Genomic DNA, 24306 nt, shown 5'->3' on the forward strand with positions numbered 1-24306 from the left:
CCTCGTGTGCTTTGCCATAATTGAATAATCCAATCCAATCCAATCCTTTTTACTTCGTACAAGGAAGTAAAAAGGCCTGAAAAAGCTTTCAGATTTTATATTACGCCTAAAGGGGCGTTTTTTTAACGTTTTGTGTGTTACCTTTATTGATTAAATATCATATTCTTCGCACTCAAACCATAAAATTCAATTCAACAGCAATATCCCGAAATAATTTAAAAAGAGCATATCTTTAGAATTTTCGATACACAGTCTCGCGCGCTGGAGATATTTTTTTTTTCTCGTGCAGTGTTGCCATTGCTCGTTTTAAAATCGTTGAGTTTCTTAATCAAAATTCGTTAAAGAGTTTTACAGAATATAAAACATATAATAAAGCAAATTCCAAATTTGGGCTTCCAGATGCCCATATCCGAGTGGAGGCTTATGTTATTCAAAATTGGATGTCTCTAGATACGGTTGTTTGAACACAATGAGAGAAACATACCATACATTCATGCAGATTCTTCATTTTTTAATTTCCTTAAATATAATGCAGGGCGGTAATATTTGGTGGCAACAATTTGAAAAGTGAAACGTCGTTTATAGTGAACCAACGCAAAATGTCAAAACGAAATTAATAGTCCTTCTGAGAAAATTGCTCGATCGGGCTAATAATAATAATAATAATAATAAATTACTGCATTTTAAGTATGAAAGAAAAAGGAATGCTTCATTATTTCTTTTAACCCCAAATTAATTCTTTTGCTTTCCTAAAACCATCTTTCAGAACAATTGCTAAATCTTTTCAAGCAGACTGTGAATGGGAAAGAATTATATTACAACAATTCTCTGCTCTAACAAGAGTTTTGGCCGATGTACTTTAGCAACTAGCTATGTTTTTCAGAAAGTGTATTATTATTTTACAATAAATTACAAAAAAATCTGCCTCAAGCAAAGCAATATTTTAATCTGTTGTACATCTGCACTCTCTGATGCTACTGATGTAATAAATACGGATTTTACTTGATCTGCCTATATTTTCATGTTGGGAAAATTACGTAGAGATCTTGCTAGTTATATCGTTTTTAATCATATACCACAAGCAAAATTTTTTATGCCGAAAAATTGAAAATCAACGTAATGACCCTCAGAGGTGACAGCGGCCGTGATGATTACGAATTTATTATGAAGCGGGATTATTTTTAGAAAGCTCTAGCAAAGAATATGCATGTAAAGAAGGTAAATTTCCGCAGGTAAATTACTTTACTGCGTCACTACATCATATTTTCCCTCCACGATTTATGTGCGTAGGAAGTTGAAAAGTACGGTACAAAACAAACGAATTTATAGGATTCGTTCTTTGACAAAACTTCTCTCGATAATTTAAACTCAGATTTTGGTACATTTCTTTTATTCAAAATACATAATCCATTAAATAATAATCTACTTCTGCAAATCATTGGTTTGCTTGCATCGATACGGTCAGGAAAATAAATGGTGATACAGAAGTTTGAAGTCTGTACAAACGCGAACTTCGACATCGACTCGACAGCTGTTTCGCGCATGCGCAAACAGGTATTAAGGGAAATGAATAGCCCCTGTAAAGTAAACTTCGTGTATATCTTTCCCTCTTCGGTTTGACGGAACCATTCCTGCTTTGACAAAGCTTTCATTCTTAATCCTAGAAGTTCTTTGATGTTAGTCTCGCCTGTCTCCCCAAAACAACAATGACAGCATAGCCTCACGGAAGTCGCACTTATAAATCTTAATTTACAGTAGTAGAGTTCGTCTAGCGCATAACTATCTTCAGAGCAATGGGGTTTATAAACATATCATTCAACAAAACAAAAGACAACCGCCATCTCGAAAAAGAAATGGCAAAATTTTGATACTCTCATCTCACCAAATTCATTGCACAAAAAAGCAACATAATTGTAACCATGGGAAAAAAAAAAAAAAAAAAGAAAAAAAAAAAAAAAGAAAAAGAGAGAGAGGTTTCAGATTTTAAATTACGTCCAAAGGGGCCTTTCTTTAACATTTTGTATGTTACCTATATTTATTAAATATCACGATCTTCGCACTTAAACCATAATTCAGTTCAAGAGCAATATTGCAAAATAGTTTTCAATTGAGCATAACTTTAGAATTTCCGATACAGAGTCTCGCGCGCTGGAGATAAAATGTTTTTCTGTATAACGTTGCCATTGCTGGCTTTGAAATCCTTGAGTTTGTTAATCAAAAATTCGTTAAAGTTTTACAAAATATGAAATCGATAATAAAACAAATTCCAAATTTCAAAATTCGGCTTCCACATGCCCATATTCGTAGTAGGATTCCGTCATTCAAAATTCGATGGCTCTATGTACGTTTGTTTTATCACAATGCGAGAAATATACATACATTTATGCAGATTTTTCATTATTTAATTTCTTCAAATATAACGCAGGACTCTAACATTGGGTGGCAACAGTTTGAAAAGTGAAACGGACATTTATAGTGAAACAACGCACAATCGCAAAACGAAAACAATAGTCCTTCAGGGACAAAGCCACTTTGGACTAAAAATTCTATATCTCCCGTTCTACTGCGCCGAAATTCAACTTTCGTTTTTCCTGTCTCGAAAGCGCGACTTATGATATATGTTAGATTTATATATAACATTGTTCTAATATAAGGATTTTGACACAAAATCGGACCTTTTCTGAAATAACATGCCAATTTTTTTTTCCATACTTCTCTTCTACGACTCAAATTACGCCAAACTGCCTTGTTTTATAAAAATCGCAAGAGTAGTTTTTAAAAAATTAGCTCTCAAAATTTTAGTTCCTTAATTTTAATTGAATTTAATATATATTTATTAATATTTCTTTCTTTTTTTTAATTAAACTTTCTTGATTCCTTCTTCTAGAATTCGAAATTTAGGTTCATTCCAAATAAAACTGGCCTATTTTACATAATTTATTTTTTAAATAATTTTTATAAATTTTTGGGAAAAAATTTGAATTATAACCTATAAAATGTTTGCCATCATCTTAAGTACATGTATTTCTAAGCATACCTGCAAAAGATTAGAGTTTCGTATTCAAAATTTCCTAAGATATACGTAAATTTTCATTTTGGCGCCTTTTGAAATTTGGCGTATTTATTATAAGCGATAATAACGAAAATGTTGTGTACGTACTTTATTAAAATTATTTGAAAGTACGAACGATGCTTTTTCCCCCAGCTCGAGCACAAAGAAAAAAAAAAAAAAAAAAGGCAAAAGTAAATAGGTTACTATAAATTAAGAAGTTCGCCAAGTGAATTATTCTTGGCGCAACTGAAAAAAATTCGCCAAGATAAATTTTTAAATTCCTCCATAAATTTGTCGCCGAAAGCTAAAAAATTTAATATCTAGCCATAATTTGGGTCGTAGAATCGAAATATGGAAAAAAAAATTGCTATATTAATTCAGAAAAAGTCCGATTTTGTGTTAAAATACCTATGTTAGAACAATTGTTATATATAAATCTAATATATATATATACTAAGTCGCGTTTTCGATACATGGGAAAAACAATTTGAATTTCGTGAATCGGCCCAGTAGAACGGAAGATATAGAACTGCCTCTTTTTTGCTCAGTGTACATACAAGTTTGTGTGTAACGTGTATACGAGCCAGTTTCCCTTAGAAAGTCCTCCACGAAGGCATCCATCCCCTTAAGCAGATAGCCCTCGAGGCTTTGCCATAATTCAAACACCACACATAAAAGTTTGACTTCAAGTGCTCAAAGGTAAGTGTAACTTCAGTTTGCTGCTTCTCGTTTTGTTTATCGCAAACAATTTCTCTTCTTGTTTTATTTCTCATGAGCGTGGGCCCACCAGCGGCCGAGCGGTAAAATCGCTGAACACTGGTAGTTCGGTCCGAGGTTCGAATCCCGCGAACGGGCTGGCTGCATGGGCGTTTTCGTGGTTTTCCTCATATATAACGTGTATACGAGCCAGTTTCCCTTAAAAAGTCCTCCACGAAGGCATCTCAGGCAGATAGCCTTCGAGGTTTTGCCATAATCACACATACATACATAAGCGTGGACCGACCTGATAAATTGAAAAAAATTATGGTTTATATATTTGACACTGCAATTAAATTAATGAAAAATTTAATAAATAAATAAATAAAAACTTACAGATTTGAAAACGCAATTAGATTAATAGATTTCGTTACTTATGCTTATTATTCGCGACATAAAACTGTAGATAAATTCTGCAAACAGAATTATTTAATCTATTATTCCCATTAGACTGTGCGAGATAAATTATTTTTGTCCTTTCAATGCATTAATTATTACATCCATTTAAAATAAAAGTTTCTTTCGCAAACACCTTTTTTTTAATTGTGTTTATTTTATATTTCTTAATCTCAATTACTCGCTGTCAATGATCAAAAGTTTAGTCATTATTCAACTACAAGCAACAAGTTATAAGCAAATCATGAAATAAAGAAATATAATTGAACATCACTCAGCCAATGAAGAAATCGCTTTGAATATACATTTTCGAAAATTGGATGTAATAACACTTCTACATCAAACGTTTAACTTAAAACTAAAATGAAAAAGTGAATGTCGCAGATATGTTATTAAATGCTCCAAGATTTCTCGCGAGAAACTCTACTTCTCCCTTCTGCAATACATGTTTTTAAAAATATAGAAAATGTCTCAATTAATGTCTTTTATCATTTTGTTTCAAAAGAAGGAGAAATGCTTGTTGTATAATGAGTGAAAATTTCAAAACTTTGTATCCGACACATTTTAGATATTACAATTTTAAAATCATAAAACATAAAATTGTCTTAAAATAATCCAGCGGTTTTCAAAAATTCGTCAAAAATTAGAAAATTAAGTTAAAGTTTTTATATAAGTTTCTTTCTTTTTTTGGCTCTATTTCATGGTGCAAACAATAAAAGTTTTATACAATTAATTTGTTTTTAAACGAAGATACATGCAAAAAATTGTTTAAGCAGTAAATAAAAAATATAAAACTAAATTTGAAAACTCTTTTCTCCATTGCATTGTCATCGACTAGCAATGTATCTACACAATTTGAAATCGATAGCTTATCAGGAAGTGGGTTAAAATCGATGATAAATTTCCACTTACCTTCAAACATCATGAATGAACTAAAGAAAAGCTTCTCATAAATTATGTACGTGTCAAAAATACATTTTCCTGAGATATTTCATGATATAGAAGCAGCAGAAAATTTAATTATTGTTATGTGGATAAAATAAAACTCTACTGTAACTTCTTAAATATCCTTAAAAGATAATAACATTTCAAAACACTTTTACAGCCAATAGCCATTTTACGCAAGAATTTAGGTCTACGTCATGTTCGTGGCATTTTTACTCAGGAAATCTTTCCCTGATCATACAGCAAATAATAATAATAATAATAAAATCTGAAAGGTTTCAGATTTAAAATAACGTCCAAAGGGACTTTTTATTTTGAGTGTTACCTTTATTTATTAAATATCATGTTCTTCGCACTTAACCCATAAAATTCAGTTCAACAGCAATATCGAAAAATAATTTAAAACTAATAATATGTTTAGAATTTCCGATACACAGTCTCACGCGCTGGAGATAAAAATGTATTTTCTGTACAACATTGCCATGGCTCGCTTTGAAATCTTTGAGTTTGCGAATAAAAAATTCGTTAAAAGTTTACAAAATAAGTAATCGATAATTAAGACACAATAATACGAAGAACAAATACTAATTCAGAAGTCAAACAACAAAAATCAGCGTCATATTTTCAAAATTTTCACAGGACTAGTTTCGATGGTTTTACCGAACCACCATCCTCAGCTGCAAAACCGCAAATGAACAAGATAGGAAATAATATTTTCTTATGTTAGAAAAAAAGAAACACATAAGTCTTCTGTTGCTCAACATTGTTGGTCCGAAAATCACACTTTCAATTTTTCTGCTGCCAAAATTATTCAAAAAACATCTTCCATTGGAGAACTGGATTTTCTAGAGGCATTTCACATTAAAAAAAATCTTTCTGTTCTAGTTAACGATCCTAACTGGACACAAACATTTTTTTTTTCTGTACAACGTTGCCATTGCTCGCTTTGAAATCCTTGAGTTTGCTAATTAAAATTTTGTTAAAGTTTTATAAAATATGAAATCGATAATAAAACAAATTCCAAATTTCAAATTTGGGCTTCCACATGCCCATATTCGCAATAGGATTACGTTATTCAAAATTGGATGGCTCTATGTACCATTGTTTTATCACAGTACAAGAAGCATACATACATTTATGCAGATTCTTCATTATTTAATTTGTTTAAATATAACACAGAGCGATAATTTTCGGTGGCAACAATTTGAAAAGTAAAACAAGGTTTGTAGTGAATCGACGCAAAATACCAAAGCGAAATTAATAGTCCTTCTGGACAATAATAATTTATTGTTACCTAAATGTCTATTTCAAAGTACGTAAGTGGTATTAGAAAATTTCGTGTTAACAGAATAATGATGCATAAATTCATAAAAATTACCAGTCCATTTTATTATTACTATATTAAATGTATTTAGATGTATCGCTTAAAAATGAAGAAATAAATTATTCAGAAATTCATTTATATCGTCCGGTTAAACAACTACAGTTATAATTTGAAAGATAAAGATCTTATGTCACGGGGAATGGTAACACTTAAAACTGGCTATTTGTAAAGCCACGTGGATTATAAATGCCTTGATGGCTTAACGCAGCATTATTACCCCCTTCCCAAACTAGAAAGACTTTTTTATCGACTTATCGTTTAAAGACTTTTTTAATTTAGACATTTTTATCGCCAATTTTTTTATTGAGTAACAAGGAGTTTTATTCAAAATATTATTAGTAGTATAATTTCACTAATCATTGTTAAGAAAATATAGCAATAGCTCTCAAATATGCCATTGTTTAGATGGAAGTAATATTGCTACTCCTCTAAAGGATGTTTCATTACGCAAATTGAGCAAATACATCTAATATCATAAGACATGTATCAAAAATCACTTACATAACTCCTGACATCACTTGCACTTTTCGAATGAAAGTGACGAATGAAAAATGAATACAAAATCAATTAAACTGATATTAATGCTATTCTAATATTGATATTTAAATTTAGTTGAATTTTATAAGATCAAACTCAGCTCTAAACTAAACCGCTTAGAAGCCACTTATCTCAATTTATCTTACTTTTTTTATCTATTCGAATTTGCTCAATAGATGACATGTCTTGGTTTGAAATGTTCGCCAGCTGTCCCATTTCCCGTTTTTTCATATTTATTGTTATTTCACACTGAAGTAACGAATTTTAGAAAACGCCAAACTATACAAGGGTTATTAATTTAGAAGTTAAACAACAAAAATCAGCGTTATATTTTCAAATTAACCATCGAAACTAGTCCTGTAAAAATTTGAAAATATATCGCTGATTTTTGTTGTTTGACTTCTAAATTAATATTTGTTCGGCATGTTATTGTATCTTAAGTATACAAGGGTTAATTCATTGCGCAGTCCAAACATGCAATATAAAATATACGCTAATAAAAATACGATATTCTTGAAGTTATATAGCAGTTTAACATGGCAGTGTCATTTGTTATCTGAGCATCACACAGAGAATGGCTTTCAATATTGGAAACTGGGTGTAATAACAATATTTCAACGAGCATTTTGAAGCTAACATAAAAAAATCTGATGTGTACACCATTAGATTTTTTATTGATATATAATCGTTATAAGAATATCGTTGATAATTCTAGAACTATTGCATGCAGATTCATTTGAGGCATAAAAACCTTAACCGGAACAGAAAAACAATATCATTCAATCACTTTTAAAGCAAAAAATGCATAGTTTAGAAACATATAAGAATAAAAAAACTGAGTTCACCGAGCAGGGTAACAAAGTGGATATATATACATGATTCTGGTGCAGCCAATTGTAGCCAAAAAGGGAGGTGCACAACTACGCTTACACGAAAATTTCAACGTTCTGATGCTACTTGTTTTTGAGTTATGCAACATACGCACAGACGTCATAAAAAATAATCTTTTTCCGAATCCATTTTACAAACCTGTTTTGGGGAAAGAGTCCTTTATTCTGTTCGTTTGAGCAGATGTCACGCGAAAGCATCGCTCTAATGGATTCGAAAGCAGTCAAAATGGATATTTTCGTTGAAATATAATACCTGAAAATTTTCGCGATTACTATTCTTCCTTTACTTCTTACAAGAAAGAAAAAACAGGATATCCAATTTAATCATTAAATGGTCCAAAATAGCAAACTCGAAAGCAATTTTTCCGCGAGAAAAGTTTTTTTTTCTTTCGTCTGTTTCGAACTACAATAGATGTCTTTAATCCGGACGTCCATAATCCGGAATGATCTATAATCCGGACTTCAAAGCTACAAACTTTCTGCGCATGCGCGTTTAATGTATAACGGATGGTATAAGCTAAGCTAAAATTATCTAATTATCTACTTCAGTTAATGTTGCAGATTCCGTTGTTCCTTAATCTTCGAATTGGATCCGGCTTATTATTTTTTGCAGACTGTTAGAGCAATTTTATAAAAAGTAAGCTTGAACTTTCGATTATGTCAAATAGAATTTCCGATTCTGGAACTGCCAAAGGATCTACAAAGCGAAACATGTTTCGATGTCCATCAAACAAAAAGTGGAATTGCCGCAAAAATTGGATAAAGGCATGAAGAAAGTGACAGAAAGTGTTTCTCTAACCATTCCGAAATCTGTTTATCAATTTCACGCTGCTCTGCGGGGGGGGGACGTCGCGGCGTGCAATGAACTGGAAGTTGATCTGTCAGCACTATCCTCATGTTCAGGGCAGATGTTTTTATTTTATTCCGCTTATAATTCCTCACTAAATGTAGTGTTTCATTTCGATGTACTCCGATATAATTTAAATCAATTTCCTCGTCATTTTAAATATCAGTAATACACATCAAAATAGTTTTCTGGTTGCAATTTTCTAATTTCGACTATGCGTAATGTATGCTTTACGCGCTTTACGCATGCGCGCGTTGAAAGAAATGGTTAATAAAGTAAACAAATAAATATTAAGCCTTTTTTTTGGTAAATTTTGATACTCTTCATTGACGATATCATATTCATCGATATCATCATCTTCATTGACGATTTGATACTCTTCATTGATTATCTTCAGATCATAATAGCTTTTTATTTCATAAATTACGGTTTCATATTTTTAATTTTATAATTTCTGCATGCCATCTCACCAGATTTAAACTGATGATCTATAATCCGGAAAAATCTATAATCCGGACTCGTCGAAGTCCCGACGAGTCCGGATTAAAGACTTCTGACTGTATTCTATTTTAGAAGCAAGTATTCTTTTATTTTTATAGAGGTAAAATAATGATAGGAAATAAACCTGATGTCTTCCGAAATGTGTGTGTGTGTGATTATGGCAAAGCCTCGAGGGCTATCTGCGTAAGGGGAGGGATACCTTCGTGGAGGATTTCCTAACGGAAACTGGCTCGTATACACGTTACACAAGGGGAAAACCACGAAAACGCCCATGCAGCCAGCCCGTTCGCTGGATACGAACCTCGGACTGAACTACCAGTGTTCAGAGACTTTACCGCTGGGCCTGTCTTCCGAAATGAAAACTGGGGAATGGGACGGGCATTGAAATGAGTTAAAAAAATAGGCATCTCCTTGTTCAGGGCTGGAAGCACGAAATGTTTGGTTGCTTGAACATATTTGTGTGATAAGGGCTTTGCATTGTTCACACCAAAGCTGCAAAGGATATGAACAATAAATACGGCTGTTTACTAGTGTGCATTGAAGTAACATAACTACACATGATAAATGACCATATTATAACGAAGCGGTCAAGTTTTGGATCGTCAGTCCATTACGTTTTATTAATAAAAAGTGTAAACGTTTTACACCGTGTATTGAAAATGTGTACCTGTATGCTTTATTTTCTTAAAGAATGTTCATAGACATGTACTTCCAACTAAGATTCACTAAGTAAAGCATGGTTGGTTAAGATTAACCATAATTAAACATATGGAAAAGCACTCGAGGGATTTCTGCCTAAGGGGAAGGATGCCTTCGTGGAGGCACTTTCTAAGGACACGTTACACATGGAGAAACCACGAAAACGGCCATGCAGCCAGCCCGTTCATAGGAATTCGAACCCCGGACCAACTACCAGCGTTCGGTTGCTCTACCGCTCAGCCGTTGGTGGGCACGCAGTAGGAAAGCAGATAATTCCTTACATAGTTATGTTCCATAATTTAAAAATTTCAACATCTAAAAATGTATCGGATATAAAATTTTGAATTTTTTACTGGTTATAAATCGCCTCCTTTTAAAACAAAAATTATGAAAACGTTATTATTGTATTTTATTATTATTAACGTTATTATTGTATTGTTTCTAAATTTGTTTAAAAAATATGCCACAGTCTCAAGCAGAAGGGCATCATTGAAATACAATGACATTTTTTTTCCGGCTATCATGTTGCTTGCAGACATATTACTGTTCAAGGTTATGATGTCTTAAGTCACATGATTTTTATCACTTCAAGTACAGATATTTTCGCATTTATCTCAAAAATAAAAAAATATTTGGGAAAAAAAAAAAAAAAAAAAAAAAAAAAAAAAACAGAGTTTATTAGCAAATGATTAAAAGAAATTGATCTGTGAAAAAAATAATCGTTAAAGAAGACTAAATTAATTCAGTCATTAAAAATATAATCCTAAAAATTTTCAAAAATCAAAATCAATCTAACAGTGTTTTATTTGTTAAAAGAAAAAATAAAGATTGATTCCGCGAAGCTCTTTATCAAGGGAAGAAATTTAACTAAGTTCTTTTTGGTTTTCGTGATTTCCAATCAGCTAGAAATAGAAATTATTAACTTAAAAGAGATAAAAGATAATGAACGAAATTATTAATAAATTAACTTCCATTTGGTAGAAAGATACCCTTTAACTCTAATAGATGAAACATAATAAGTTTAATAATTAAAGAAAATCTGAGAGGTTTCAGATTTTAAATTACGTCCAAAGGGGCGTTTTTTTTAACATTTTGTGTGTTACCTTTATTTATTAAATATTATGTTCTTCGCACTTAAACCATAAAATTCAATTCAACAGCAATATCGCAGAATAATTTTAAAATGAGCATATCTTTAGAATTTCCGATACACAGTGTAGCGCGATGGAGATATTTTTTTTTTCGCCCGTACAATGTTGCCATTCCTCGCTTTGAAATCAATGAGCTTCTTAATCAACAATTTTTTAACGTCTGACAAAATATGAAATATATCATAAAACAAATTCCACATTAAAGCTTCCAGATGCTGATATTCGCTGGAGGATTACATTATTCAAAATTCGATGGCTCTAGGTACGTTGTTTTATCACAATGCGAGAAACATACTTACATTTAGGCAGATTCTTCATTATTTAATTTCTTTAAATATAACACAGGGCGATAACATTTGGTGGCAACAATTTGAAAAAGTGGACAGACATTTATAGTGAAACCGCAAAATGCCAAAACGAAATTAATAGCCCTTTTGGGCTAAAAAACAATTAAGAAGCTTTTATTTAAAACTTATAAAATAATTAATGAAATAGAATGAGAAAAAAAATTATCATGTAAGTTAATGGGAACTGTAGGTTAAACAATTCTCTTCACAGAATTCATCTACAGTTTTATACCACAAATAATAAAAGTGTGCGGCGCCCTTTATAAATTTATAAAGGTAGTAGTTTTATACTTTTGACAATACAATTAAATGAATAGATTTTGTTATTTCGGTCACTAAGATTTTATTATTCGTGATATAAAATTGTAGATGAATTCTTTAAAGATAATTATTTAATCTTTTGTTCCCATTAAATTACATAATCGATTATTTTTTCTCATTCATTCTCATAGTTCATTAATTATTTTATGAGTTTTAAATAAAAGCTTATTTTTTAAAAACATTTTAGTATTTTCATTTTTCTTCTTAGTTCATTGATTATTTTATCTGTTTTTAAAAGAAGTTTATTTTATATTATATAAATGAATATATCTTGCTCATTTGGCCCTCGTGCTTTTATTACTCGTGATATAAAATTGCTGATAAATTCTGTAAAGGGAATTATTTATTTCATTATTGTTATTAAACTATATGATCAAATATTTTTTCTAATTTTTAGTTCATTAATTATTTCATGAGTTAAGAAAAAGCTTACTTAAAAAAAAGAGTAATAAATACTTTTAACTATTTTATCTGTTTTAAAGAAAAGTTTATTTCACATGATGCCATCTTATATGTCTTGGTTTAAAATAGTCTTTAGTGTGCAGCATAGAAACGTAAGTTTTCTAAACTTTTCAGACTCCAATGAAATTATTTTCAAAAAGAGAGGATTCCTAAATCACGTTAACAATACTTCTAACTGATGCAATTAATAATACAATTAGTTGAGGAGATATACACTTTATTTCCAAAAAAATATTTGCACTCAGAAAGAACTAAGCCACAACTATGAAAGTCAGCAGTAGTTAAGGGTACTCGGTAGAAGTTAGAATAGTAAACAAATGATCAAAAACTTGGGCGAAGAAAAAAACCCACTTTATTTATTAGTAACAATACAAAGAATAGGAAGATAAGTGTGTGGTAAAACCACTCCTTGCCAACTATACAAGCCGATACTCAGTTGGGCAAGGAGTCCATTATGTTGCCATAAATGGTAGATTGTGCCATAAATGGAACAACTGGTCAGCGAGTTGGGACGTATTTGTACCACTGCTGAATCTACCTGCCCGACATGTCCCAAACATGTTCGGTAGGCGACACGTCTAGATACCTGGCAAGCCAGTCGAGGACGTTAACGCGTTGAAGACATTTTCTGGAAAGTCGTGCTGTATGTGGCAAGGCGTTGTTCTGGTGGAAAATATAGCTTGAACGACCTTCCTGCATAAGCAGTACGATCGCCTGCCAAATGTCACTGTACCTACAAGCAGCGACAGTACCTCACAGCACGAATAACAGTGAGCATCTGTTCCATCTGATCGCTCCTTAGACTGTCAGACCCTGTGTTCTGGCTGTGGTGCCACTCGATAACAAATGGTACATTGGACCACTAAACACGTATGCGACTATCATCAGTATTGAGAGAAAAGCGAAAGTTTGAAAGTAGAAGAACGGCGGACATTGAAAGAAGACGCCAATATCAACAGCGAAACCAATTTGGTGCGCCAAGACTACAGCAAACTCAAGCACACGGCTACGGAAGCAAAGCGAATCAGTGGGCAAGGAAACCCGAGCATTCAAAAACAGCCGGCGAACGTCGACAGTTCAATAGCAATCCAGGAAAAAAGTCTCAAGGCCAGTGGAAAAAGAAGGAAAGCACGGAAATGAAAAATAATTTAAACTAAAACGGACTTCTGCTGACGGGAGGGTGCGGAAATCCGAAGGCCACGAAAACCCCTCTTCCTTCAAGTTAAATACAGTAATGGTGAAAAATTTGACTCTTCCGAAGATTGAAGTGTTGGTGAATAATATCCCACCCACCGCACACCTGGATACAGGCGCGCAGTGTTCCTGTGTGGCAGAAGATTTTTTTAGGAAGTATTTTCGGAAATACCGCATATATAATTCGGATAATACGACAGTGTTAGCGGCGCAAGGAGAACGATGTAAGTGTATAGGTAAATTACCGCTGTATGTCCGTATCAAGGACGAACAAGTAAAGGTTATGTTTTTCATAGTAAAGAATCTGCAAGCACATATTATTTTAGGAACAGATTTTCTTTCAGAGGCACAAGCAACGCCAGATTTTAATGAAGCGTCCCTTAAGCTGACAATGAAACCAGTTCGAGAAGAAACGGCTGAACCGCCGATGTTAAACCTTGACCACCTGCCTAATGACGAGCAACGAAGAATCCGACAAGTGGTAAGTGAATTTGCTTCGTTATTTAGTGATATTCCAGGATTTACTCAGGTTACTAACCATAGTATTGACACCGGAGATTCAATGCCAGTTCGCCACAAAGCATACCGGTATGATAAGAATAAGGAAAAAATTATAGAATGGCATATCACCGATATGCTACGTAAAAAGATCATAACGCCCATCTCAAGTAGTTATGCTAGCCCGGTGGTTTTATGTAAGAAAAATAATGACTATCCTTTGACACATCCAAAAAGGTGGAGATTCGCAATTGACTACCGTAAATTAAACTCCATAACTAAATATCCGGTATATCCGTTACCTATTATTGAAGAAATTCTAAGGAACATAACATCCACCAAATATATGACGACTTTAGACTTAACGACTGGTTATTTTCAAATAGCGGTTAGGCCTGAGGACGTGCCTAAGACTGCTTTTATAACCAAGTCTGGCACTTATGCATTTCTGCGTATGCCGTTTGGCCTTTCAGGGGCACCGGCAACATTTCAGCGATGTATGGACATTGTGTTAAGGCCTGTTTTTGGAAAGTCCACGTTTATCTATTTAGACGATATCATTATTACTAGTGATAATCTCGACCAACATGTACAGGATTTAAGACAGGTGTTTTCTTTATTAAATGAGGCCGGTCTAAAAGTTAATGTTGAAAAGTGCAAATTTGCAGCCCCTGAATTAAAATATTTAGGTTACAAAATATCTCAGAAAGGAATCGAGACAGATGAATCAAAAATAATCGCTGTAATAAAGTATCCGACTCCAAACACGGCGAAGAAGCTCTCTTCTTTTCTAGGACTTTGTTCATATTATAGGTCCTTTATAAAAGATTTTGCGGCTATCGCTGAACCATTGTTAAAATTAAAAAGGAAAAAGGCAAGATTCTCGTGGACGGCCGAAGCCAATAGTGCTTTCGAAAAATTAAAACAAGCATTAACGCAAGCCCCTGTGTTGAAATTTCCTGAAAAGGATGAGAATTTAGAAATTTCAGCGGATGCTTCGGATTATGCGGTAGGAGCGGTACTTTCGCAAAATCAGCAGCCCGTGGCATTTTTTAGCCGAACTTTAAATCAAACACAAAGAAACTATTCCGCGACCGAGAGAGAGGCACTTGCAGTTCTGTTAGCAGTGCAAAAGTTCCGAGTCTATTTCCGAGTCTATAAGGCGCCAATAACAGTGTACTCTGATCATGCGGCGGTAACTACATTGTACTCAGGGAAAAACTTATCCCCAAGGTTAATAAGATGGGCACTCAAGCTACAAGATTATAATCTGGTAATCAAGCATACCCCCGGAAAGGAAAATATCGTAGCAGATGCCCTATCCAGAATTAAAATAGATGAAGAAGGTAATACGGTAAAGGTGGCAATGCTCACAGCATGTACAATAAATTCCCGAGAAACTGTAATAACCGAACTGGGTAAGGATCCTGAGTTTGGAAGCATTTATGAGTATTTAAAGGATCCTGAAAATTTTAGCCACCAAGATATTGTGGCGATAAGAAATAGGGCGGCCCATTACGAACTAATAAATGGTCTATTATTCTATACAAAAACTACGAATTCCAACAACGAATTTCGACCTGTTATCCCAGCTAGTCTTAGATTAAATATCCTGCAGGAGCTCCATGACAGCCCTTTAGCTTCTCATGCTGGTATTCGAAAAACTATCCAACGCGTACGCGAGGCAGTCTACTTTCCTGAACTGCAAAAGTTAACAAGGGCGTATGTCCAGTCCTGCCCAACATGTCAAGCAGTTAATTATATTAATTTCCGCCAGGCCGGGTTTCTAAATAGTATTAAATCCGAATTTCCAAATGAAATAATTGGCATCGATTTATTGGGCCCTTTCCCAAAAACTCAGTTAAATAAAAGTCGCTATCTCCTTGTTATGGTTGATCATTTTAGTAAGTGGACCGAAATTGTTCCCTTAAAACGAGCCTCCGCGAAATTAGTTACTGATTCTATTTTAAATAAATATATTTTAAAATACGGGGCGCCCCTAAAAGTTATATCGGATAATGGTCCTCAATTTGTAAGTAATGTATTTGAAGACATGTGCCAAAAACTGGGCATACGTCATTTAAAAATGGTCCCGTATCGGCCGCAATCAAATATAGTGGAACAGGTCAATAGAAATATAGTGAAAATTATCCGTAGTTATGTTAAAAAGTTTCATAAAAGCTGGGATAACTATGTCAATGAATTCGCCCTTAGGACCGCAAAACATGATACAACGGGCAAAACTCCTGCTGAGTTATTTTTAGGCAGAAAGATTATAACGCCGTTAGATAAATTATTTTATGTGCAACAAAGAGCCCCAGAATTTAAAATGGGTGAGATAGAAAAACTAATTAAGGAAGCAAAGAAGAATACTGAAGTAGCACAGAGAAAACAAAAGCTGTATTATGAGTTGAAACGACGGGGAGTAACTTATAAAGTAGGGGATGAAGTATTAAAAATTAAGCATTCACTTTCTTCAGCACCAGAAGATAAAACTGCCAAATTTTTTCCACGATTTGAAGGACCATATGTCATAGAAAAAATAACTCACGCTGTAGTAGTGTTTAAAAGCCAGGAATGGTGAAACCTGCTCCGCAAACATTGATCAAATCAAACCCTACTATGATCGTAATAAAATGCAAATATTTACAGATCTTTTGCAGGATCCGGCACGGCAGACACGGCAGGCACAAGCTCCAGAGGTGGAACAACGACAAGTACAAGAGCAAGCCATTAAGAGGCAGGAGCAAGTGAAAAGAAAGTTTCCCCGCGGGAAAATTAAAGGTAACAGAAAAAAGAAGCCGTTCCACCGTCCAGAAAAGAGAGCTCACGAACACCCCCAGAATGAAGAAGGGAGAAGGACGACGTATGCAAAGAGAGCCAGGAGAAATGACGGCAACTATAACCCGGCTCTAAAACGGAAGATCTACTCATCCGACAGGACTCTCCGCAGCAAATGTCGCCGAACTGCGGAAGGGCCACCAGCGGCGGAGGAAAAGTTACAAGGAAAATTTGAACAGCCAGCAACGAGGTCCAAGCAGGAACGCGAAAGAAGTTTCCCGGTTCCGCCAAGACCAGCTGCCATCAAACGGCCAAGACCACAGGCAGAGGCGAAAAAGAAGGTATTCAAGGGTGACCGAACTGGAGAAAAAAGAAAGCTTCTAGAGGAAGGCACTGAAGGGCGAGCCCGCACAAGAAGGAGGATAAATCAAACGAGAATCTGCACTACCTTCCAGGACTGGGCTCAGAAAAGAATGTCCGAATATCACAAAGATAAGTAAAATTTTATGTTACTTTGCAAACTTAAGTTAATCTTTCATTCTTACTGCAAGTGGCAGATTTCAAGAAGTTTTACCTCATGCGAGGTCTACCTTTATCGCCAAAAGGGCGAGAAATGAGTTGTTACCGATTTTGGTATTATGTTTTTCAATTACTCGCGCGTAAAACTAAAGTTGATGTATAATAGCGATGTGTAAATACTTAAATATTGTAGAAGTTATTGTATAAATTTTATTTAAAACATTCTGGCAAGAAAGAAGTTTTAGTCTGAAAGACTTCTAATCTAGTATTTCAGTGTAGAAAGAATTGGCACTTGAAATCTAGTATTTCAGTGTAGAAAGAATTGGCACTTGCTTTGAAAAGAATAGAAGTTAAGAATGTACTACTAATGTATGTTGTCAAATGCGTAAAATTAACGGCATGTTAATATGTTCTTATATACAATGTGAACTGTTATTTCAAATGTTAAGAAATACTGTGATTGATATGGTAAAAGTGAAAGTAATGTTAATTTTTTTTTTTTTTTTATTTTTTTTTTTATTTGTGTGACTGTAAAAAGACCAAATCAGGGTGAATATGTGTTAAAGGTTGAATGAATGTAGTTAGGCTCTCTGACGCTACACTTCAGAGTTAGCCACTTTCAGAATAGCACCTCAGGGTTTAGAGTTGAAGTTAGGGTGTGTTAAGAGGTCTTGGTATGTTGAATTTTAACACGTTAGTGTTTTGATTGTAGGAGGAAGTGTTGAACACGTATACATAAACACATTCGTGTTTGGTGTTCTTTTACAACACATGTCAGAGAGCACGGGGAGAGATAGTTAAAATAGTCATGAATGAAATAAGAATGTTAAGAGAAATATAATTATGCATGTTACTTCCCATTTCATTGTGTAACATTTCATTAAACTAGTTTTCCTTCCAGATCTCTGGAAGGAACCAGATTTGAATAAAAGCTCCTGTTTAGATGCAGTACAGATGAAAAAATTGCGTGTCCTGGGAGCTGCTATTGTAAACACAAATTTCTTTTTTTTTTTTAATTTCTAGTTCTAGTCAGAAATGTTTGTAAAAGATTGGCCTCGCGTTAGATTCTAGAACTAAAAGTTTTCAACAAGGTCGTTTTAGACCTCAGTTTCAAACTAATTAACTCTGGCGGGAAGTATGTAAGGATCTTAAGTTTTACTTACGTTTATTTTATTTTAAATCTTTACTATCACTTCTTATTTTCTACTTCCGGCCAGAATTATAAGCGTTAACGTATTTATGCAAAATTTGTCTGGCGAACGCCAAGTATTTAAGTTGTGGCTTTTTGCCAAGCGAGAGAGAGGAAGCAGTTAGTCGAAGCAGGCCGCTTACCTTAGAAGTTTTACTCAGTTGCTGGTTGCCTTCCAGGCCAGAGGTTTAATCCTCTTGATAACTTTAAACGTATTGTAGTGTTCACAGTTCTCTGTACTACATACGGCTTCCTGTTAATATAAGGCCAATCTTCCACGTTTATTATTTCAAAGTTAAGAGTTTAGTTTTATTTTTATATTTTTACGTTTAGACCACAAGTAGTGGGTCTTTGTATTCCGAAGTACGGAAATTATTGTAAATAGAGAAAAATAAAGGGTTTTGTATACCCTTCTTGTGTATGCTGTCTACTTCCCACAGTTATTGAACATAGCTTTAGTAAGCTCTCTGTTCCGAGTCAGGTCCTTGCATGTTCCCGAAGAAAGTAAGACGGAACATTGAACCTGATAAGTTCATAAAATACAAAAAATACACACACACATAAATGAAAAATGATTCCCAAGGAAATGTGAAGTGAAATTTAGATGATAAATGTGTACTGTTGTGGAAATTCAAAACTGGAATTTAATTAATTAAGCTGGATTTGTTAATTAAAATGCTAAAACTGAAAAACTTAAACAAGAGAATCATTGCTTACTCCATAGAATGATCCCGATTTATCAAGGGGAACTGGAATCTCTCCATACAACCACCAACAATTGATGAGGATCGCGTTTCGCATTTCTGAACAAAATTCCTATTCCAATTTAAAATTTTCTATTGAATTTTATAAAATTTTAATTTAAATCTTAAAGAAGTTCAGTAATATGACATCATTCTCCGACGAGTTGATATACAATTAATTACAACTGATTTCAGAAATAAATATAGTATTCTTACGAAACAATACTTAAAAATAATAAAAAATAAAAAAATATATGAAAAAATTAAACAAAATTAAGATACAGATGAAATGAAAGAAATATACAAAAAGTCTAATAAACAGGGTGTTTTTACATAATGACATAGTAGATTTCTCTGCAAATAACTGTTAACGCTAGTCAAAACTTATACTGTATTATTTTATATAGTAGATCGAAAAGCAAAAATGAGATTAATGCAATGAATTATATATTAAATTATTATATATTAGAATATTAAAATATTAATATATTAAAATATTAAAATGCAGAATCCATCTTTAAAAGAGGGAAATAACATTTGAAAATTAGCAGACGACTTCTACAATAAGCTTAATTTCTTCGCAAATATTTATTTATAATAAGAAAGTGTACATAACTAAATAAAAGAAAATCAATAGTGGTGAAATCTATAAGAGAAAGAAAAATGGTGTGACGTGATGAAACATGTTTCCAGGGTTCCACAAAAAAATCATATGTTGCCCAAGAAAGAACGGAAAGAAGCTTGCCATTCTGCTTGAAGTCATACTTAAGCGAATTTAACAAATTACAGAATCTTTAAATCAATTAATCTTTTTTCATTTGCTTATTTTAAAGGTGAATGAGGACTTTATTTCATATACTGTGAAAATGGTAAGATTTTATAACAGATACATTTAAAAAAAGAATTTATAAAATACATTTTTAAATGCGAGTGGAGTTTTCTAAATGTGGAAGAGTAGCATATTTCTAGCGTTACTCCTACGAGTTAATTAGCGATATATCATTCAATTTTTTAAATTCTCAAACCAGGTATCGAGAAATCAACATACGTAAGGCAAAACGCATGTTTACTCGCGCATATCTGACACTTGCCATTTACGTCAACATAAATTCCACCAACTGTTTTCTGCAAATGTCAAAGTTAGCAAAGCATTTCCTCGACATTTATAAGCGGAATCGTTCGCAACATTATCAAATTTTTTTAGAAGTTTTTCCACCCTGTTAATATACAGTTTAATTTTTTTTTCTCTGTTTCTTGTAGTTTAATTTAGCCGTCGCAAACTCGCGGCCCGCCATCTGCATGAGGCCTCGACTCAATTTACAAATTTTGTACTCGAATTGCCAGTTTGGCATTATACTTTTTACTTGAGTAAAAGACGAAACACCTTCGCATTTATTAATCATTAATTGAACGGGAGTTGTCCCTCTTGAAAAGTCAACCAATTCCGATCAATGACGATAATTACTTAGTTTATTAATTTTCATTTTTAAAAGTTTCCATTTCTATTTTTCATGATTAAAATTCAAGTTCCTTTTAAAAATATTATTTTTGGGATTCAATTTCAATGCTTCTGGCTTACTTAATTCAGATACATTTTACTAACTTTATATTAGAAGATAATATACTCAATATTACTATACTATATATATATACACTGGTTATCATAAATTGAGGAAAAATCTCAAAAATAAGCCAAACCGTGTAAAATTTGAATATGTTGCCAAGTAAGAGTAGCTGAGTAAAACTGCGATATGCAAATTAGTGGCTCTGCTTTCGGAATACGTCATCTGCGAGGAGCATAAAAGTCCATGTTTGAGAGCAAGCCCACATATTTCACTGTGACAGTGGCATCAGAAATCTGAGATAGCCAATTCGTAACAATGACCTTCAGGCATCATTTGCCTGCAGAACTGCGATGGAGAGCCATTGGAAGACTTGATTCAGGACAAAGTGAAACAGAAGTGGCCAGATGGGCTAAATGTAAGTCCTTCTGTGATTCATAGACTTTGGAGGCAATTTCAAACCACAGATTTGGCATCTAGGATGTTCATCCAAGGACGGCCAACTGCTACGACGAGCGCCGATGACCGATATTTGATATTACGTGCCCGCAGGAATAGAACCGCTACTCGGACTCTTCTTAGATCCTCCCTTGGTGCAGCCACCGGAAGTTTTGTGTCAACGTCAACTGTGCGTAGAAGGCTTTACGAAGGTGGTCTGTATGCGAGGCAACCAGCCATTTGTGTGCCGCTCACGTCGCGCCATAGGAAGGACCGTTTTCAGTGGGTACGACAACATGTCCACTGGACGCCTGATCAATGGAGGGCGGTTCTCTTTACGAATGAGTCCAGGTTTAGTCTAGAAAGCGATAGTAGGCGTTATTTGATATGGAGAGAACCTAGAACTTGTTATCATCCGTCAAAAATCCGTGAAAGAGATGGATATGGAAGAGGCAGTGTCTGTGTTTGGGGTGGCATGTTGATGAAAACACGGTTAACGGTCTGCAGTATCTCGCTTTGTTACAAAGCTGGTTGTTTCCGAAGCTGCACGAAGACAACTTCATTTTTCAAGAAGACGTGGCCCCCCCCTCACTGGTGTCACCAAGTGCGCGATTATCTGAATGAAACTCTACCGAACCGCTGGATTGGTCGTCAAGGAGCTGGCGACTTAGCTGGCCTCCACTCTCACCGGATTTTACACCCTGTGACGTCTTCCCGTGAGTTTCATTAAAGACAGCGTTTATGTACCACCACTCCCACAGAACCTGGAAGAGGTCAAGAACCGTCATAACATCGTAACGAAGGACATGCTTGCCTGAGAGGAATTCGATGTAATATTGTTCATGCCGCTGATGAAGGACATATTGAACCTCTAATCTGAACTTGAGATGTTTGTACATATGTGTGTAAAGTTTCATATTCATATGTCATACAGTTTATTAAATATATGCATTCAAAATACGTATATTCTTTTTGAAACACGCTGTATAAATATATATATATATGCTTCCAAGAATATTTCTCATGATATCTTTCAGTATACAGATATGAATCTTGAAATATGTCCAAGCAATTAAGGTAGTATTTTTGTTACCGCCAATGTGTGAAAGCAGCCATTCTATAGAATACCCAACATATATATTTGAAGAAAACGAGTCAAGGTACAAGGTTTCGTAGTCAGTTTGGAATTATAATAAAAATATATCACTTTCTATAGTCGTTTTGGAAACTTTAGGATATCGGGCCAAACTCTTGTCCACCTGGAGGGTTAAAATAGCTTTATAGTTCTCGGGCAATTCTACTTATCTGCATGTTTTAATACAAATAAAAGAGGCAGTTTTCCTAAGAATATCCTCCACGAAAGCGTCCCTCTCTTCAAGCAGATAGCCCTGAAGTTTTTTGGATAAACAATCTTCCGTTTTATTTTAGTTTATAGCAACTTTTGGCTACTGGCAATTTATGAAAGACGGCATTCTATGGAACACCCAGGCATTTTACAAAATGCCGAAAACTAGTTGGCAATGTATGAAACAATTAACATTCCATACGTTTCTTGGGCAATGTATAGAATGCCAAATGACAAACCCGCAAAGTATGAAATACAACTCCAATTCTTTCGAATATCCATAGATTTAATGCATTCATACATAATCCATATATTGAACACATTCATTCAAACATTTCATAAATCTTGCTTTTAATAAGAAAGGAATATATTTTCCTTTGAACAGCTTTTCATTTTTTTTTTATGTATTTTGAATAAAATTTTTTTTAATTGCACTTGTAGAGACATTAGGATTTTCGATGCAGGAGACATATGCAAAATGAGCAAGGCCCTCGCCGGTACTCGAACCTGGACCTCTCGAATACGCGCCGAGTGTGCTACCGTTACACCACGAAGGCCCAGTCGCCAATTCCTGGTGGTGAAGAATCGTCACTTCTAGTTCGGGCGCTTTTGTAGAGACAATTGGTTACTTAAAGCAGGAGCTGTGAAAAATGAGCAATCCCTCGCCTGGACCTCTCGAATACGTGCCGAGTGCGCTGACGTTCCACCACGATAGCATGCAGAAAGGAGGGAGAAAATACAGTGGAACCTCGAGAAACGAGTTTAATTTGTTCCAGCATTGAGCTCGTATAGAGAATTTCTCGTATCTAGAAACAAACTTCTCCAACGAAAATAATGGAAATCCAGTTAATCCGTTCGCACACCAAAAAACATCAACAGAAAAATCAATTTTCCTGATAAATAACACTGATAAATAATATAACCTCAGTTTATGAAGAGTCCTGACTGGCGATAGGGATGTGGGGAAGATGAAACGGTTCACTGTGGGGAAGGAGTGTCCCCCTCTGATTCAGGAAGGCTCTCTCTCTTCTTGAGAATTTTAATCCACTGCAAGCAGGTTCTGGGTCAGAATCACTTAACTTTTTTTTTAGTTGCAGGTTGCTTTACCAAAACGTTATCTAATAACACTTGCATCTGTCTCCTTGTTAAGATGCCTCTAAAATGCGATACTACATTGTCATTACACAAATTCATGGTGCGTCCACACATTGCTTTATTAGGGTGATTTTCTTCAAAGAAAGTTTTCACTTGTTCCCGCTTTGCCAACACGTCTGTAATCTTACTGGAAGAGAGAGAACTCATGTCCTGTTTCTTCCTCCCTTAACGAAAGCTCTTCTACCACCTCTTGCTGCTGCTCCTTGCGAAGTTCTTTTAAGTTCGTCCGTTGTAAGTTCTTCACTATGCTCCTCCCCTAACTCATTCAGATCAGCACCATCCACATCCACATCCAGACCCGCACTTTTCCCCAGAGATACAATTTTTTCAACTAGCTGCACTGTGTTGTCCACAGGTTGAGGATCCAAACCTAAGTCAGGAATACTCTGAAGCCACAGTTTTTTCCATGATGAATTCACGGTCTTCACTCAGACTTCTTATCAGTGAGGTTTAAACAATTTAGGATGTTGAAGTGATCCTTTCCAAAATTCTCTGAGGACCTGGCTTGTATTTTCGCTTGCTTTGTTTTGATGAAAGATAAGCTTTCCCTCTTGTTTTGAGCCAACGCAAGTGGAGGTTGTAAAATCAAGCCGT

General features: G+C 34.5%; 1 protein-coding gene across 4 annotated transcripts in view; it reads right to left on the minus strand.

Moving 5' to 3' along the window:
- Positions 1 to 24306, minus strand: part of LOC118194527 (exonuclease GOR-like) — a 119819-nt gene that overhangs the window by 16824 nt on the left and 78689 nt on the right. The window contains exon 1 of one of the 4 annotated variants that reach the window (XM_035365669.2): positions 7035 to 7169. The exons of the other annotated variants lie outside the window; for them this stretch is intronic. The gene's annotated coding sequence lies outside the window, so the exon portion shown is untranslated. Of the gene's footprint in view, positions 1 to 7034; positions 7170 to 24306 lie in introns of those variants that run through there. 4 annotated transcript variants of the gene reach the window in all.

This window comes from Stegodyphus dumicola, chromosome 2 (genome assembly GCF_044657685.1).
Source record: "Stegodyphus dumicola isolate Sdum_Otavi_A_Nest chromosome 2, ASM4465768v1".
Lineage (NCBI taxonomy): Eukaryota > Metazoa > Arthropoda > Arachnida > Araneae > Eresidae > Stegodyphus > Stegodyphus dumicola.